Source organism: Phascolarctos cinereus, unplaced genomic scaffold (assembly GCF_003287225.1).
Source record: "Phascolarctos cinereus isolate Bilbo 61053 unplaced genomic scaffold, phaCin_HiC Scaffold_3;HRSCAF=262, whole genome shotgun sequence".
In the NCBI taxonomy this organism is placed as follows: Eukaryota; Metazoa; Chordata; class Mammalia; order Diprotodontia; family Phascolarctidae; genus Phascolarctos; species Phascolarctos cinereus.
In genome coordinates, this window is record NW_027555736.1 from 136594444 (window position 1) to 136608035 (window position 13592).

At 36.9% G+C, this 13592-nt stretch overlaps 1 protein-coding gene across 5 annotated transcripts in view; it reads right to left on the reverse strand.

Moving 5' to 3' along the window:
• The window catches only part of APBA2 (amyloid beta precursor protein binding family A member 2), a 368344-nt gene that overhangs the window by 203692 nt on the left and 151060 nt on the right, over positions 1-13592 (reverse strand). For all 5 annotated transcript variants that reach the window (XM_078151178.1, XM_078151177.1, XM_020968667.2 and 2 more), the window contains one exon: positions 3577-3631. The gene's annotated coding sequence lies outside the window, so the exon portion shown is untranslated. The remainder of the gene's footprint in view (positions 1-3576; positions 3632-13592) is intronic.

Here is a 13592-nt window from a genome sequence, read left to right on the forward strand (position 1 = left end):
AAGGCCTTCCCTGATCCCACCCACCCACTCCCCAATACTCTATATTTACTCTTTATTTACAATACATGTATTGTTATATGTTCTTCTGTGTTCATGCTGTCTGCCTCCCTCCATCCCCAGCAGAGTGTAAGGCTAAACACTGTTTTGGTTTTTTATCCTGGAGTCAACACAGTGCCTGGCACACAAGGAGAGGAACCAGGGATAGGATCTTAACCTATGATTTCATTGGTATAGGTAACTCCTAGCTGAGGAAGTCCCCTCTGCCAATGCAGTTGGATCCTTTCTCTGCAAATTATATGCTTAGAAAGTTATCTAGAAAATTAAGAATTACCTAGAATCTCTGGGTTTCCCTGATCTCTTTCAAGATAGAGGTCAAATCCCACCTACTACAGGAGCCCTTTCCAGTCCCTCCACCTACCAATGCCTTCCCTTCTCGGAACATCTTCCATATACTCTGTGTATATTTTGTATCTACTTAATTGTTTACGTGTTATCTCCTCCATTAGAATATAAGCTTTTTGAGGGCAAGGGCTATTTTTTTGTCTTTCTTTATATAACTGTCACTTAGTATGTGCCTGGCATGCAGTAGGTACTTAATAAATGCTCGTTGGCTCTCCTTGCGAGGTTGTGACTTGCCTAGGGCCACATAGCCAATATGTGTCAGAAGTGTAAAATAAAATCAGTTGTTCCCCAATTACCATAACTCATCTATAGCCTCCATCTGTTTGCACAAGCTTTCCCCCATACTGGCAATATCTTCATTCCTTTTTCCTATCTCTCTGAATCCTCATCCTTCTTTGAGGCCCAGGTCTCAATCTACCTCCTCTGGTAAGTCCTCCGTGACCACCTCAGTCATTAAGTGCTATCTCCCTCCTCAAATAGTTTTTCTGGGACCTTATTTCTTTGCATATTAGAACTATATAATTCAAACCTTCCTGACAAATTGGGCTGTGATAGCATAAACACTCTCAACCAGGGAGATGAAGTAGGTCTAAACATGACAGACTAGCTCACTACAAGTAAACAAATATGTTATTTTTCATGTAACAATTTACATGACAGCCTATAGAAATTCACCAAATTTTACAATTATCCTCCCTTTATTGGATTCATTGGTCACTAATATTCTGATCAACTGATTAACTCTATCTGATGAATCTAGGCAAGACAGCTAGTGTGTGGCATAATGGATGGAATTCAAATAAATCTTCAACAGCTTGTCAAATATTCCTTGTGAATATTAATGAACTAACAAAGTCAATTAGGAAGTCAATTAGACATTGTCCTAACATCTAATTCAGGTCTCTCATCTATAAAGCATCTATAATGCTACTTAATATCTTTCCTTTCCCTGAAAAGTCAGGTCCCCTACACCTAAATCATAGTAAAATCTAGAGCTAATGAAGTGGAAACAAGCAAGACTACAATCCCTATGAGATGAAGGGTGATTTCAGAGGGAAAAAGTGTGTTTTTCAAAGTAGTATTGAAATAGAGTGTGTATATGCCTGAAGTTGGAGAGAGGAATGGACTGTAATAATAGATTTTATCCTCCCCAATACAATAACTCACCAACTACCATTGAACTGCATTCACATATTTGACGCTAATTTTTCATTTTGGAAGAGGAAATCACAGGTGGCATAAGCTATTTACCATGCTCTCACTACCACTGTGATTCCTAAAAGGTAATGATGTGTGTTTACTACCTGATGAAGGGATATTGTATGGCTTTTGCTATTTCACTTATGCCATTTTACCATGTGCAATACACAAATTTCCTTATAAAGTTTCTTGAGCTTTAATAACTTCTGTGAGACTTAGAGTCATCCCCAGTACATCTAAAAAAACTCTACTAATTCATAATTAGTACAAAACAAGAAAATATGTACACAGAGGGACTGAATGCCTAAAATCCTACAGAGAAAGAATAATTTTGTTTAGCTGCCAAATGAGACTGAATAGTCCACCTTGGTCTCCATGCATAAAATATAAGGGTGAAGATTTTTAAAAGGCTTAAAGACTTTTAGGTTAAAGTTGGAAGCAATTGAGCAAAAACTACTTCTTTAAATTATCTTAATGATAAAGTAAGCATATTGGAGGAGAGTTAAAAAGGGAGAATTGAGGAAAACAAGAGATAATAAGGGCAGAAAAGAAATGAGAGAAAAAATGAAATTATAGAATGTTAGAGCCAGAAGGGAATTTACCAACAAACTCATGTTACAGATGAAGATACTGAAGTTTAGAGAGGCTACATCAGAGACATCAAACATAAGGTCCACAGGTCCCATGCAGCCCCAAACACTCCCAAGCATTGACCAAACCAGATTAAAACATAATCAGTAAATATTTAATAAAATAAATAAAATACAATAAAACATAAAGATAGTGCTAATGTGGACTCTTCTGCATCAACATGTGGCAGGGGTAAGTGACTTGCCCAGGGTCACACAACTAGTAAGTGTCTGAGGCCGGATTTGAACTCAAGAAGATGAGTCTTTCTGACTCCAGGCCCAGCACTCTTTCCACTATACCACCTAGCTGCCTGACTACAGTTCAGTGACTCATTTCTATTTGAGTTCAATACCACTGGGCTAGGTCATACATCCAGTTAATGACAGATCCAGGACCAGAACCCTTGTCTCCTGATTCCTAATCCAATGGCCTTTCTACTATATCACGAAAGGGAAAATAAGTCTAAACAGAAAATGTGATTTCCTCTTCCAAAATGAAAAATTAGCGTCAAATATGTGGATACAGTTCAATGGTAGTTGGTGAGTTACTGTATTGTGGAGGATAAAATCTATTATTACAGTCCACTCCCCTCTCCAACTTCAGGCATATACGCACTCTATTTCAACACTACATTGAAAAACATAGCTATGTATCAAAAGGCCAGTGCTTATAATCTCATGGGAGAGATGAGACTCCCATTTCCTGATGAAGTTAAGTTGCCCCTTTCTGACCAAATGAAGAAAGATCTCTCTTTCAATTCAATTGCTTGGTATTTCACAAATGTTTGTTCATAGCACAATAACTCTAGAAGTATTTGATTTTGAACAAATCTGATATACTACCAAAAGCTACTAAGATACACCTTAAATTTAATTTGTGGTTCACGCCACCATTTTGAAACAAATGATGGCCAATGTTTCCAAATGACCATTTCATCCTAAAAACTTAAGCTGTATTTAAGTCACATTTGGTACCTGGTGGGGAACATGTGACTGCATAGATTAAAGCTAGCAATTTACCATTAGAGGAGTTAAGACACAGAAAAGATATCTGTGATCATAAAGTCAGTCAATAGCAGAGTTTCAAATGAGACTAACAAATCCAAACTCCTAATCCTTAGAGCTAATCAAATAAAAATATAATCATCCATTGTCTTTTAATAAGTAGAAAAAAAATGTTAAACCGCATGGCAATTACCTTTAATCCGTCCAGAAAATTAGATACTGCCATAACAATAAAGATCAAACATGATTCTAATAAAGTAATGAGTAAACAGTTTCTAACATATCAAGAATTAAAAAAAAGAAATTTAACTTCAAAGAAGCCATCTTCTTTCTTTCTTACCTATAATTGAGCAGTGTGGTAATGCCTTCAAAAATCTCTTGGCAATGATACCCTCCTGGAAGAAATTTAAGAAACAAAGAATTATTTTCGCTTCAGATACTCATATAGAATACTCAATATCAGCTAAATTTTTTAATTATGAAAATTTAAATAAGTCAATTACTTTCAATTATCTTAAAATGAGCAATTCTAATGAGATGAACAGAAATCACTGTGGACTAATAATAATAAAAAAAGTTTCTATAACCATTCATCATACAATATTGTCTTAAGAACGTTGATTTGCCATGAACTCGTGTTTCAAAATGGAATTAGTAGATATCCTTACTTTAATGAAGTTATTCTTTAAACCCTCATGAATATATATGTATGGTCCAAAAATAACACAGAAGTTAATGCCCCAAGCTTAAAGACTCGATTTTGCAGGACTGTCAGATGTGGAGGAGAAGAGAAAACGAAGAACGAAGCCATCTTGTCACATTTTTTCAAGGGATTAAATATATTCTGACACTTTTCAGTGGCACTTAGCAGCCATACAGGGATATTTACTTTCTCTCTTCTTTTTCTTTCCTTCCCAAACTTACATTTGACTCTACTGACACATAAGGAGGCAACCAATTATAATTCTGGGCAAAATGTCAGTAACAATAATAATGATGATAATAATAATAATAAATGGCATTGATAGAGTGCTTTAAGGTATGTATATATTATCTCACAACCATGGATCTTCACAACTATCCTATGAGGTTACATCACCACATTCCAAGAACTTAGAAAAAGGATACCTAACTTCAATTTTCTCCAAAATTTCTGGTGACTAGCAGTAAGTCTTTCTCATCAAATCCTAAAAGAAAATAATAGGCCTCACCCTTCTGGCTGGGAAATGAATTATCACATATCTGGGAAAAGTATGCTCAAGACCTGTCAGTTCTCCCACAGAGATAGTCAAACCTACCAATTCTGAGTTGGTGCCTAGAGGAAAACAATTCCTCAATAACCTCACTGCTCTTGAAGAGGAAAAGAAAAACCCTAGCATAATATCTTGTAATTGAAGAAAATGGGCATACATACTAATTAAATTTTAAATCTGCTCTAAAGTGTTTATAGGTTTCACACAATCATAGAAACATTGTTAAAGATCATGGAAACAAAACACAGCTTTGAGAACTTAGTCATCTCTAATGAATTTTTGTGCATTTTGTATTTATCTTCCCTAAATTCCCTCAGCAAGAATTTATCTTAGAAGCAAGGACATCTACTACTCTGACTCAGCACAAAACAATGCTATGTTTCTCCCTAAATAAGCAAAACATTACCATTACAAAGGAATTCAGGCATTACCAAGCTGAGTAAGAATCATGCTCTTTTAGCCTAATATTCTTTTGTCAACAAATGTCCCAAAGAGGATATTACAGAAAAGCAAAATTGCTTTATATTGTTGATGTTGTTGTTTTCATTGTTCACTTGTTTCAGTCATGTCTGCCTCTTCTTGACCTTATTTGGGGTTTTCTTGGCAGAGGTACTGAAGTGGTTTATTATTTCCTTTTCTAGCTCCTATCTATGACTCTGAATCCTGACTTTTGTCATTCAATATATTAACTAACACACCTAACTAAAAATCTGATAAGCATGCAATTTATTTCATCATGTTATTGATTTTTTAAAAATGTTTACCAGCATAGGGTCAAACATAGATCACTAGAACATGGTACACTGATTTAGAGCCATAATGACTACTCTTTGGTTCCCAGTCATACTGGTATTGGTTTTGGTATTAGTATTGATATTGGTATTACCAATGAGTTTTACAATTTATTCTGTACTGCATAAAACATAACTTCCTCCTATTTGTTTTAACCTTAAGTCACTCTCAAGTTTTGAGAAGTATCTGTTTTATGTGGAAAATGACCTACAAGATGCAGGGGGCACTCAGATAGGCATGACTAGACCAGAAGTTTGTTTTTTTTTCTGATACATAAATTAGACATCACATAAGCTGATGATCCATTATTGGTATCTGTGGTCAACACTAGTCTACCCTGGCATCTAAAGGGTCTATTTGCAAGCTAGAAGTGGATACTTGGGTAGGGGTAAATTGATAAGCCCCAGAAAGAAGAGAGATAGATGGTTGAGGGAAAACTGACTCTCAAGACAGAGAGACCACAGTCACAGTTACACCTGAAAGTGACCTTAGGGATCAATTCATCTCATCTCCTCATTTTAACAAGCAGGAAACAGAGACCCAGAGAGGATTAAGTGACTTAACTGAGCTCATTTAGTTAGTAGCGGACTTGGGAATAGAACCCAAATCCACAGATTGAGTTGAATGTTTGTTTTTTCCTGGATGACTTGGGTGCTAAAAATGGACTTAAACTCATCTAAAATGACAGCACAAGGTACCCCAATTACTGTAGACATTTTTAAGACTTCTGGTAACTTTCCTTGTGTATGCTATTTTAAATGGTTACAATCTGTTTCCTTGTATGCACTAACAATAAAGTCCTGGGCTTAGAGTCAGGAGGACCTGGGTTCCATTTCTGTCTCAAACACTTATCAGCTTTGTGATCCTGAGCAAATCGCTTAACTTTTCTGGACCTCAGTTAAGTCATCTATAAAATAAGGGGGGGGGGTGTTGAACTCTATGACCTCTAAGGTCACTTCTAGCTCTATACCTAATGAAGAGTCATGTGCTTCTTTAGGAAACAATAGGATAGAGAAGAAATAAGAAAACTATAACCCATTCTGCAGTGAACCTTAAATGGGAGAAACCAGTGAAAAGGTTTGGTTGTAACAGTGGAAAAGCACACATGGACTAAATCCCTGGGGCCTTCAGGAAGGGGAAATGGAAAGGGATCAACAGAAAACAGGCCTGAGACTGCAGAGGATCCTTTGAGGATTTAATTGACATGAGCCCACATTTCCCCATACCCTCCCCTCTTAGTATTTATGAATTTTCTAAATATGTCCAAATTGTCCTTGTCCATTCCATTAGTCATTTATAGAATTTCATGATGCACCTTCTCCATTTTAAGAAAACGCAAGAGTTCTTTTTCTTGGTAATATTATTTGGAAAAGCCTTCTAATTTTTATTATGCCTAAACTGAAAACAGATTAAAACTTCTTTCTCTCCATGTTTTGAGCATTAGTTTTCTTTTTCCTCTCTCTGTCTCTCTCTCTTTCCATGATTCTCTCTCTCTCTCTCCCCCCTTTCTATGTCTCTCCTTCCCTTTCTCTCCATCTCCGTCTGTGTGTGGGGGGGGGAGGGAATGAATGAATGAATGAATGAATGAACGAAGTTCCTGAGATTTCATCCATTTGGAAATTCCCAGTATAAGAACTCCCTCTATTTACACAGATTACAACACTCCTTTACATACATACACACATAGTAGAGTGAGGGGGAAAAACTGTTAAAAATGCTTGATGTTTAAAATATATATTTATCTGTGTGTAAAATTTTTATCTTTATTTAAAGAAAAGAACACTATGCCTGCAGCCAACACTTAGCACAATGGCTCCAGTGTTCATTGCAATGCCTGAGATATAGTAAGCACAAGAAAGTACTTGCTGATAGATTCAAAGAACCAATTCAAAGTCCAACTCTTTGGTTTACTAAGAGGTTACTTTAACCAAGCTTCAGTTTGCTCATCTGCAAAATTATGGGGTTGGACTAGATAGCTTCTGAGCTCCTTCCTTTGCAGTTTTGGGTGTGTGAGATTTGTCTGAGGTTCAAAGTAGTTGAATGACTTGTCTGTGGTACCATAGCTAGTAAGTGTTAAGAGGCAGGATTAGAACCCAGCCCTCTATACATTATGGCACCTGCCATCTTTTTCATGTTACAGGAAAGCTCTGTGATGAAACAACTTCCTTGCCCAAAGCAATCTAAAATTCCTTATGACTTAATTGACAAATCCTTGAGAGCTGCTTGAGTTACCCAAAGGTGAAGTGACTTGCCTAGGGTCTCATAGCTAGTAAGCCCCAGAAGGAGACTTCAGACTTAGGTCTTTGGATCATTGATCCAACATAGACTAACACTGGTTCTTAATGTGAGGTCCACATACCAGGTACAAGAAGGGGTTTCAGAGGACCTGTGAACTTGGATGGAGAAAAAATTGACATTTTCATTTTTCCTAACCTCTAACTGAAATTTAGCACTTATTAACGATTGTAGGCAACAAACCACAATAGGTTCAACAGGATTGACAATGGCATTGATGATACACAAAAAAAGTCAAGAAACCGTGGTTTTGAGCCATCATTTTACAGATGAGGAAACTGAGGACTGGGGAAGGTAAGTGATTTACCCAAGTCCAAGTGTCACACTGGGATTTGAACCCAAGATTCTTTAACTCCAGAATTAGAGTTTCTTCTGTACTTAATTGCCTCCTCTAAGCCCAGCTACTCTACCCACTATACTATACTGCTTGTCATCTCTGTGTAACTTCTTGAAAAAAAGCACCAGTATTCAAACTGCAGGGTAAATCAGTCAAACAATGAATTCTAATTCAGAGACTACCATGGGCCAGGTACTGTGCTAAGCACAGAGGCTATAAAGAAGGCAAAAGGCAGTTGTTTCCCTGGAGGGCTCTAGGTAGCTTTTGCATAAAACATTTCAATTCAAATGCTAACAAGGCAATTTGCTAACCAGGTGCACATGCAGCAAACATACAATATTCAGTGCTAAAAGGAGGGGAAAAGGTAACTTCTCATTTAGAGTATTGTATTCATAATGCAATTTAAAATCAGAGAACAATTCCAAAAAACAAAATCTATCAGCTGTATGACTGAAAATATCACAGGGTTCTTTTCAATTAAAAACATTGTTTGCTAAGGCAGTTAGCATGTGATTTCAGTATTAATTAACTTTCTCACAGGATGCCATTTAAAATGTCATAAGCTTTATATCGTTCCACAGGAACATTTCTGGTAGTAGAAAGAATCCTCAGTCAAATGCAGTTTTGCCTCAACTTCTTTGTTGCTTGGGAATGTCAGATCATCAAAAGCTACTGAATATTACCTATAATTTGTTCATTGGTTCTTTATGTATATGAAGAACTGCACTCGAGGTGCTTCTGGAAATAGAGAATAAGAGGGGAGGACCAAATACTGACCCTGGAAGGAAGACTCTGGAAGAAACCTAGCCCTAAAATGGGCTGGAAGACCGGGCTGCCCCTGCGACCCTCCCTTGCCCTGCAGATACATGAATTACTTCTGTGATCCAAACCTAATAATTAAGCCCCAAATTTTCTAAAGCAGAAAATGCCGTCTCTTTTAAAACCTAGAAAAGCTCCAAAGCTGGATGGTGAAGAGAGAGTTTCCTACTCCTCAGAGTAGTGCTATAAAGTTTTCTAGGAGGCATATGATCAGAGAGAACTGGAAGGACATCTAATCCTCCAGTCCAATGTCCTCATTTTATAGATGAGAAAATATATCCCCAGAGAGGTTAAGTTACTGAGGGAATAATCAGTAGATCAAGGATGTGAAACCATCCAAATCTTTGATTCCAAATCTAGCATTCTTCCAACTGCATAATGTCACTCCATTCTAGAAAAGCCCCCTCTGGTTATTTTCATGTCTACTTCTCCTGGAGCTTTCAACACTTTTAAATTTTGTATTCCTGACTCAGTTCTCCTGGTCTCCAATTCCCTGGAACTTTAATTTCCCTAGATGCTGGCTTTCTTAGAATTCCTGAACCTCAAGATTTCTGACCTGACTTCCCAGCCTTAATTGACCAATAATATCTCAGCCATTCTTGCCCCCTTGCCCCCTTGACCACCACCACCCAATGATGACTTCAAACTTAATCCTAGCAACAAACAACATAGCTCTGACTGAACCCAGCATTCCATCCATGAACAAGCCAGTGGAGTCTAGGAAGATTGAAAAGGCCGATTCTAAGTCTTTCGGCCTTTAAAAAAATGATTCAATACAAAAAATTAACAGCATTATTTTATATGGTCCACTTCTCAAAGGTATTTATCTTATTATTAATAATTTTATAAAAATTAATTATATAATAAGTATTAATAATTAATAATATTATTATTCTCTGTTGCTTGTCCAGGATTCAAAGTTTTTCCAATTTGGAAAGTCCTGCCAGAATTTATTTGGTCTTTCTATGGGAGACATAATGGGGTGCATGGTTCCTGTGGAATGATTAAAGCTCTAGCATCCCCCCAATGTGGGGAGTATCTTTCTTATAAAGATGATTTTTGTGAAGAAATGGGAGAGAGCTTTCAAGAACTTCGGTGACCTAGATGCTACAACATGAGCTGGTGACTTTAGATTTATACACTAAGAAAAAGAATGAAATTAAATTAAAGGCACCATTTCTAGTATATTAGCTTTTTAAAAATCCTTTCCCTTTCCCCCTCCCAAAAATAACCCCCACAGTTTTTTAAATCAACTCTTAAGAGTCAATATGGGATTTGTGAATGCATGATGGCACTATTTCACATGTGGCATTTGAATTACAAATAAAAATGCATCAGTTACTAGACATCTAATTCTATTTGGAGAAAACTCTCAAGGTTCATGTATGTAGCAGGAAATCAACACTGGTATATTTCTTTTACTTCCTTTAGTCCTAAAAGAAATGGTCATGGTTAAATGAAACCTAATTTTTCTTCAAGAAAGATTTCATTTATTAAGTCATTCATTTAGAGAACAGTTCAAGTCTTGCACTTTGTCCTTGGAAGTTGACCTTGTCTTGTTGGGGAAATCATTAGCATCAACTTGGTTGTATTCCTGAGGTGTTCCCCTATGTTATCCAAAGATACAAATATATATGGTCAGATTTCCTGGGTTATAGGCCCAAAAGGAGCAAAAAAAGTTCATGTGAATATGAAAAATGATAACAGAAGAAAAAAATTAGGAACCTATTAACATGTATAATGGTGAACATTAATAATATGCCATGTGCTTAAAATTCCATGAGGGTGAAATAAGAAGTCACCTGGAAACCCTGAAAAAGTTACCTGGGTAACGGTTTCACTTCATTATGGAACAAATCAGCCTCTGCCTAATTCCATTAATCTTGAAGGATTACTATAAGCCACATGTTAGGTAGATTAATGAAAGCAGAGTTTCCTTTAAACTTTGGGGTTATAGACCAAAAATGCTGTGCACACTTGTTCACTAGGCTCAAAGGAAGTTAAGCCTTGTTCAGAAGGTAAAAGGCTTACGACTTGAGAAAAGAGAAGATTCAACCCTCTCTACCCCAAACATTACCATCAATCTGCCATGCACACCCTTTGTTACTCCAAAAGTGATCCAGAATATAATAAAGGAACAGGTAAGGCTACCTTTTCAGGCTCCATTTTCTTAGGACAGAACCAATGTAGTCATGTGTCTTTCCCAAAGCCCCCTAAAAACAAGCGATTCATTTACTGGAAGTAGTGACGAGGAACAGACAAGCACTAGGTAAAATGTTAAAGGAGTTTCTACTCTGTTTTTGTACCTACTGTTGCTTCTCTGTTTACAGGGGTTAATGCTGGTGTGCTAATCTATGGGTTCCCAAAGTTATAAAACATCCTACCTGGTGAGGCATTTGGAGCATCATGTGAAATTCTGAGCATGATATTTAAGAAAAGACATTGGCAAGCTGGAGAGCTTCAAAAGGAAAGTGACCAGAATGGGAAAGGCCTAGACTAGAGAATGGGCCAAATGGAGGTCAGTTGAAGGAACTGGGAATATTTAGCACAGAAAAGACTTAGGAGAGACATGACAACTTTCTTGATGCATCTGAAGAGTTGTCATTTGGGAAAGGGATCAAACCAGATCCAAATCTCTGTTTCCCCATGGTATGAACCAGACATTCTCATGAAACCCATACCCAGCAAAAGCTATCCCTAACATTAAGCTTGTCCTAAGTAGGCCTTAAAGTACTTGGTTTTGCTTTTTGAGAGTTGGGCTGCCATTATATTTAGGCCTTCCTAACTACACTAAGTGAACTGTATTTATCTACTTTCAAGTCTTCGTAGAGTGTTGTTCCTGTGACACCACAGTCTAGTTTCAACTTAAGAAAAAATTGCAAGAAACATTGCAAAGGATTCCATAAAATACTGTCCTTAAAAATATTGCCTAAAACTTAAGCATTGATACTTATCAACTACCGAACAGCATTATGAATCAGCCTTTGAAATGATATTTTTTTTTAAATAAAAACTAGGGAAGAAGGGCTATAATCAGCTTCTGAATAGTGGCACCTTCGGAAAAGCAGGAAGGAAAAACATGAAACTGCAACAGCCAGAAATTGAATATTATGCCATAATCCTAGAAGTGTCAACTATTTCACACTAAAACCAATTATTCCCCACACATACGGTACAAGTATGAGCTCTCTCAACTGGAAAATAAAGTAGAGAAATGGATTTCATTTTCAAAATATGACTTTACTCAAGCAGGTATCACTTCTCACATCATTTTCACATTCAAAGACTGAGTAAAACAGGGAATATTAGATGCTCAGAATAATTTCAAATAAGAATGTTAAGATTTAAAAATTGTATTTCTAAACTTCTGAGTTTCTAAGCAATAAAGCAATTGTCAACATTCTCTCCCACAACCTGTACTTAGATTCAAAGGTCCCAGAGAAATGATGGCTTCCTCAAGTTCTAGGAACAACCGTAAGGGTGTCTACTCCTAACACTGTAACTCATGAACTGCTAAGATGAGCTTTCTGCCCAGAGGGGTTGGCATCTTATCTTGACAGATGAATTGGCTCAGCTGGCCTTGTTTCTTGAAAACAAAGGAATCTCTCTGGACATGCCAATTCATGCCTAGACTTGGCCAGGCAGGTTGCTTGTTGTTGTTCAGTCGTGTCCAAATCTATGTGACCCCAATTGGGGTTTTCTTGGCAAAGATACTGAAGAAGTTTGCCATTTCATTCTCCAGCTCATTTTACAGATGAGGAAACTGAGGCAAATAGAGTGAGTGACTTGCCTGGGGTCACATAGCCAGTAAGTGTTTGAGACCAGATTTGAACTCAAGTCTTCCTGACTCTAGGCCCTTGTACCACCTAGCTGCCCTCTCAGGGCACAGTATCTGCCAGACAGATCATTCTACTGCCCTTTCTCTTTCATGGGCAGCTGAATTCTCCACTGCCTTTAGTTCTAGGGTTGGCTGGGTGCTGCTAGGCTCTTACATAAAAGGCGAAAACCTTTAGTCCAGGACTGGCAGCAGTCTCCCTAGTTCTGCTGCCTCAGGGTCAAAAGGCTTTGAGATTTTTACTTCCCACTCAGGTGGGAGATGTATAACCTTTTCTATATAACAATTCTTCCTGGTCTAAATATGGATTCCCTTCATGACCGAACTTACCCCCACTTATGGTGACCATCCAATACATTTTCTAAATTCCTAATAGATTTACGCAAATAAGTATGTACAGATTGTGCCTTGGGCAAAAGTATGTTGTCTCTACTGGCTTTTTCATCACATGAAAGTGAATTATTCAACACCTCAGGTGCCTACAATGCGCGGAATGTTTTACTTATATCTAAAATGGCCCAACTCTCACATTTCAGTTTCTTTATTTGCTCCTTAAGATTTACTTTAACTTTGCTGAAGTATAAATGAGACACATTCTCACACCTGGGGAATACTCCATTTACACCTGAATGGGCCTTACCCTAACTTTCATTGTCTCTGATTTTGACCTTTATAACATTATACTTTAGTGAAGTCTAAAAGGGCCACATACAGCTCCTCCTTATGTGTGTACTGGTATAGATGCATCCTTCCTGGTGTAAGGGGGTATATATGTATATACACATATGTGTGTATATATATATATATATATATATATACACATATGTGTGTATAATATATATATATATATATATATATATATATAATATATGTGTTTATATATATATATATTATATATATATATATATATTATATATATATAATATATATATATTAATATATATATACATGTGTTTACACATATATGGAAGCTCCAGTTTCCAGTTTCAAATATTCATCGCATTTCCTTCATTGGTGCTGATTTG